This window comes from Crocodylus porosus, unplaced genomic scaffold (genome assembly GCF_001723895.1).
Source record: "Crocodylus porosus isolate Cpor-Errol unplaced genomic scaffold, CroPor_comp1, whole genome shotgun sequence".
Taxonomy (NCBI): domain Eukaryota; kingdom Metazoa; phylum Chordata; order Crocodylia; family Crocodylidae; genus Crocodylus; species Crocodylus porosus.
In genome coordinates, this window is record NW_017728915.1 from 13,073,232 (window position 1) to 13,079,657 (window position 6,426).

The following is a 6,426-nucleotide window of genomic DNA, read 5'->3' on the forward strand; positions in this document are numbered from 1 at the left end:
CCGGGGGCAGCGGCCGAGCGGCTGCTAAAATGGTGCGTGAGGGGAGGGAGGAGCGCATCCAATATGGCCCCTCGGCGGGCAGAAGCCAATCCCGACCGCGGTTACTCTGGAGGCTGCAGCCGGGGCCGGGCTGTGGTGCGCTGGGCAGGCCCAGCCGCGCGGGGGCGGGAGGCCGGGTCGCTTGCCTGGCAGTGGCGCCATCTGGCGCGGCCGCTTGACCCGGCTGCGCTCCGCTGCCGCGCGGGGTTTACCCCGGCTGGGGAAGGAGCTCGCAGCTCACGCCGTTTCCCTGTGCCCGTTGCAGGGCGGGCGGCCCGAGCCTCGTCGCGCCAGGGACGAGGACAGAGCGACGCGGACCCACGCCCGAGCGACCCCGTGTCAGAGCTGCAAGTGCGGAGCCCGGGCAAGGGTGGCCACTCCTTGCCTGGCCCAGCCTCGGCCCGCATAGCAGAGGGGTCGTGGGCGCGGCGGCGGGAAGGAGGCAGATCTTATGTGCCCTCTTGGCTGGAAAACCCCCGTTGAAGGACTGTTGGATGAGGCTGTAAGGGCCACTGCTCCTGTTGGCCACACCCCACCTTGGCCCCCATGCTAGTGTGGGGTGGCACCTGCCATGGTGCCAAGGCCGCCTTATCTACAAATATAAGCTAAACAGAAATCCTACAATTGTTCGAAAATGCTAAAGTCTGGACAAGTCAGACACCTGTAGAAGATCCTGGAGGGGCGAGGGGAGAAATGATAGCTCCTGGAAGAGCTGGAAATGTGGCAGATGGCAGAGCCTGAGCTGGGCGGTCAAGACCAGAGAAAACTGAAGCTAGAAAAAAAGCAGTGGATGGACTGACTGACTGTCTTATGCTACAGAACTAGAAACTTTGGGGACAAAAGAGTGGCAGCAGCAAATTTGGCTGCTTCTAGGCCACAAAGCTGAGATGAGGCTTCAGTGGAGGGTCTTACTGACTTCTCCAACTGTAGAGCTAGGACGAGAGAGAGTGGAAAGTGTACTCCTGCACAGAGAGCTGAGGAGTTGCTAGGTGAGGCTGGGGTAGCTGGTTGACACAAGATCCTGGAGCAGAAGAGAGCATCCCTATGTCCCACGAACTGTGTTGTGATGAAACTCCCAAAGCAAGAAATAAAGGGTACAATTTAAACTCTTCTGCAATAATGGGTAGGCAGAATTAAGCCCATGACCCAGATCTGGCCCACAGAGGGACTCCAGCCTCAGCCTCATGGAAACTGGCTGGGAGCTGCAAGCATGGCCCTAGCCCGGCCTGTCCTGTGCCTACACTGGGCCCTGTAGGTACTGGACCATGTACCTGGCCGGAGTAGACCAGCCAGGACATGTCCGGGCCTGTCTGCCTTCAGTGAGTGGCGACAACCAGGTGAAGCTGCTGCTGGGCACAAGGGAAAAGAGGCCTCTCCCCCTCGCTGCTGCTGGGCCCTTCTTGCGGTGCCTAGCAGGGCAGCAGTAGCAGTGGAGAGGTCCCACAGGGCAGCCTGGGTGAGGGTTTCTGGCAGCTGCCACAAGAAGGGCCCGGCAGCAGCAGTGGGGAGGAGCCAGTTTTCTCCCACACCCAGCAGCAGCTCGTGCCTGGCTGGCACTGCTGCTCAGCATGGGTTTGAGGTTGTGCACATGGGTCCTGGCTGGTCCAGGTGGGTTGGGACAGGGCTGCTGGGCACTGGTGGCAGTGAGGAGCCGCAGGGTGGGCTCCATGGTTTTGTGAGGAGTGGTGCAGACTAGCCCATGACAGCTGAAACTGACCAGCTGGCTTGCAGGTCCAAATAATTGCCCACCCTATGCTATAACAATTCTCTTGCCTCAGGTGCCTTTCATTGTGAGCCTTTTTATCATTACAACGTCTATCAAACTTGTGTACACTTCAAAATTATTAAGTGCTACATAGTAGAATACAATACAAGCTCTTAGAATTTCTCAAAAGGTACTACCGACTAAATGTAGTGTTTGGATACCTCTTAGCAACCCTCACTCCAGCCCCATCTCAGGCCCCAAGGTTAGTCCAAAAAGATGCTACTAGTGTTTGAAAAATTTCAGACTTACTAATTTTCCTCCAGTGATGGTGACTTGCAAGCACTCATTTTCTAAAAGGTTTTAGAAAGCATACATACCTAATATTTTAGCTGACATGAGTCACCCCGTTGTCTTATTTCCTTAATGTGGCTGTCAGTAGTATTCTACTTTTGATAAATATTCTCAAAACTGCAAATAGGGTGAGTGGTAGAGCCTGATGCTACTCTAGAATGGCAAAGAACATGAATCACAGATGGAACTGAAAAATGGGAACAAGAAATGGTTTTATTGGTCCACAGAACACAAGTTGTCTGCCATTGCCTCCTTCATGTGTTTTCACAGAAGTTACACATACATGGACTTGAATAAAATCTAGAGATTTATTTTGGGATCCTTTCCCTTCAGTGTTAGCATCTAGACAGTTTCATCTTCTGGTAGATGTTATAATTTCAAAAATTCCTTCTACCCATGTAAACTCTGCTACCACATTATACTGAACATTGAAACTCAGCCACCAGTTCATACTATCAGGCTCGCTATGAGAGCTCTTCAGTTTCACAGCACTGACGTCCTCCTTAACTGAAACAGTCTTGATGTATAGCAGGCCATGCAACCCTCAACATTCTGTGATAGTGGTGGATGGTGAAGGGTGGGATTTCTCTCAGTCTCCTTTTTTTTCTTCATGGTCTCTGTTTCTCCTTAAAAGCCTGGAAGATCTCATAGCTCAAAGTCATCAGCATATACCTTGAGCTGGTGCATGGAAATGGAACAATTCAGCTTAGGATCAGTATTTGTATGCCCAGCAAGGGCTCTACTCCTGATTGTACTATAGGTTACAGTGGTAGCACTCTTCTTTGTCAAACAGGGTCTTTTACCCTTTCCTTTTGGAGGTAGGGAAAAATTGTTCCCAAGAGGGAAGAGAAAAAAATGGGGACAGGAGGGAAAGGCTGTTGTACTTGTCTGGCTTCGGGTACCTTGACTAGCTTGAGAAATTAATGCAAAAATAGTAGGGTCAGAACTGAATTGAAGTTGCCATGTCCAAATTGCTGAGATTCCAGACTTGCCCCAGGAGCTCCTTTGATCTCTCTCATAGCCACTCTCTGGGACCTGGTAGGGAAAAGGGAACTGATGTCCTCAAGTACCACTGGTTCTTCATAGACTATTCTTTAAAGCTGTGGTACTTCCAGCATGCTGGGAGAAACCCCTGAATTATTGCAACTATATGCTGAACTACTGCCTTTGCTCCTTTTTTTTAACCCCTTAAACTGGATTGAAGAAAAACAGCATGTTCCAAGATACGCAAGGTGCTGATTACTGCATCTCACTGGGTGTTCTTTTTACACGGTTCGAGCTGAAGGAGGTTGCAATATTTTGTAGTGCTGTTGTTTGGCAGTATATACATTAGCTAGTCCTGGGCTCCCCTTCCCACCGCCCTCCCCCCATAGATCATGCTGTTCACCCATAGATATGAAACAGCATGCTGAAGTTAGTAACTGGAAACAGATGGTTTTGCAGAGGCAGATGTACGGAGACATATGCCACAGCATGATTAGAAACTCCTTAGCTTACAACTTACCTGTTGTAAGTTGTGTACCCAGCACAAAAAATGATCTAACTGAATATAAACCCAGCTTGTCAGTAATAAACAATACTATGCATCTGATTACAGCTCAAGCAACTATTTTGGCCAGAAGGGTACTTATTGGAAAGTGAGAATGCTGCATGCTGCCTGAAAGTAACTTTGAACTCATGACCAGAAAAAAAAATGAACTGGAGTATCCTGCACTCAGCTTGTGAAAATTAGAATATCTGGGCAGCTGTAGAGATAAAGTGTTAGATAGGTATAACTCACCAGTTTTGATAGTGCTATTATAGTTATTTAACTGCTTTTACCATCACAGGTACAAATGCAGTGTTAATTGCTTTAGACAAAGTAGGGGGAAGTAAAAAGAATCCAGGGACAGCTCTGAAATGAAAGCAGCTGCTATTAAATAAGAGCTGATAAAATATTTATAAAAATTACTTACTGAATAAATGGAATATTCACCCAAAAATAATGAATTAGAAGTTTGTCAAAAAAGAGAGGCCTATATTTTTAGTTTGGCAACTGACAAGTTTCCTCAGTGTTTTGAGGGCTGAGGCATTTGCTTGTTTCTGGTAATCGAGGGGAGCATATCTTGAGCCGAACTGGCCAGAGGAAAGTGCAGATTTGGGGAGGCTAAGGGTTGGGGCCCAGCTTTAGAAACTGGATTTGTGAACCTGGGCTTTGGGTACAATCCACACTGTTTTGCTAAGTTTCAAGAAGGAAATGCAACAGGAATGGTTTTAGACATGTGACTCAAGGTTCTTGTCACAAGGATGAAGCCCTCTAAGGCCAGATGGAGTGCATAACTAAGTGGCCACATGATTGTCTATGAACCGCATAAGGCAAAATTCCAAACAAAACTATTGCCATGTTACATTATTTGTATACGATTCAGGTAGAGGACTTGGACTGAAGAAGTTATCACTTTCTACAGCCACAGGAATAGTGCAATTCAGCTGAAGAGTGATGGTAAACTTATTATACAAGGATAACTGTGATGTCAGGGAAAAGCACCAGGGAAAGTCAAGAGAAAACCCAACCAACTTTGGGGAGCCTAGATACAAGTGTAAAAAAAAGTCCAAATCATTAACAAACCAGATCTTGGGAATGAAGGCTTTTATTTGAAACACCATTTCTGTAATGTGTATTTTGATATAAGAGAAACTGAAATATGCTGGCATTCCCAGACAGAAGATATTGAGAAGAAGATTGATCCAATAGTTTTAAGACTCTGTAGTGGAGTTAAGACAAAAGCTTAAAATAAGCGTTGGGTGGGAGCACGAAAATTAAAAATTTTCCTAGCTCTCACTCTAGACAGCAGGAGGGTTAGAGACTGTTGAAATTGTCATGAGGTGAAATTAAATTGGTATTTACCTGGAAAAATCACTTAAACCTCTCCATGACTCACTAGTAAGCTCCTGCTGCCTGGACCTGTAGTAGAGATAAAATTCCACTGAGAGAGTGAAACATAGATGTAATAAAGTATCTACTAAATATGGTAGTTAAACATCAAGGGCTAGATCCTAGGTTGTAGTAAAGAGGTGGTGTAGTTCCACTGACTTCCAGTGTATGATCTAGCTCCAAGATTTCCACAAAACGGCCGGGGCAAAATCATGTCTTGTGACTCACTGAAAATTTGACAGTAAATTCAAACATGATATATTAGGACTTCTTTGGGCTCCTTTGGAAAGTTCAACCATTGGCAACACGTAGGGGGTGCACGTGCACATCCTGAGTGTGGTGGTGCACCCCCTACAAAAAGGCGCTGCCAGCAGTATCGCCACCCCCCACCCCCGTCACTGATACTGCTGGTGGCATCTGCGGGTGATTTGCAATCACCGCTGGCCACTGCCGACACTGCCAGTGGCAACTGCAGGTGGTCACTACCCTTCCCCCCACCCCACCACCGACAGTGCTGCGACCACCTGTGGGTCCTCCCCACTTGCTACCACCATGCTCCCACCACCAACAGTGCCACCACTGCCTGCGGGAGCTTGCTGTGTCCTCCCAGCCTCTGGGGGCATGTGGCGTTCATGAGGTTGACCCTCCATCCTTTTTAAAAAGTAGCATAAAGCCACCTAGATCAAGTCCAGTCCCTTACAATTTCAGGCAATTAAATAACAAATCTTATGATCCCAGAGGGGAATACAAGAACACCCGGTCTTACCCCAATCACAACAGGGCCTTAAGTACAAAAACTGAAGATGTTAAAACCTACATTGTGATAAAGGAGGGGAGATGAAGGGTATTGTCAATGCCCTCAGCCTCTGATATGGCCTCTTAATTTGTCCTTTTTTAATTCAGACCACAAGTATCTGTACAATCCTCCAGCCTTGCCATGTGCTGTCACCCTGGAAATTCATAGGACTAATAATAAGGATGTAACTGTTGATTTCTTATTCCTAAGTGAAAATGTAATGAACAGAAATGAGAGGGAGGGCAAATCTTAAATGTTCATTTAACATTATTTCTCCTACAGATTAGGAGTAGACTGACAGAGCAAGGAAATTATGTACACCATAGAGGGCGCATCTACACATGCATATTAATGTGAAGCAATACACTCCAGAGCTTATTACTTTGGGCACACCATTTGCACATGCACCTGGGACTGCAGTATGTTGAGCTGAGTCAGAGCAGCCCTGGCATCCAGCTGGCCAGCCCAAGGCTGCTCGTGCAGCTCAGTGTGCTGCGAAGGGTTCTGGCTGAGGCATGCCCCAGCCAGCTTGGGCAGCATCTAAAAGTACTATCCTGTTACGGAGTAAGTTAGTTTACAATGACCTAATAGGGGCACAAGTATTGATGCCAAGATGTTTAC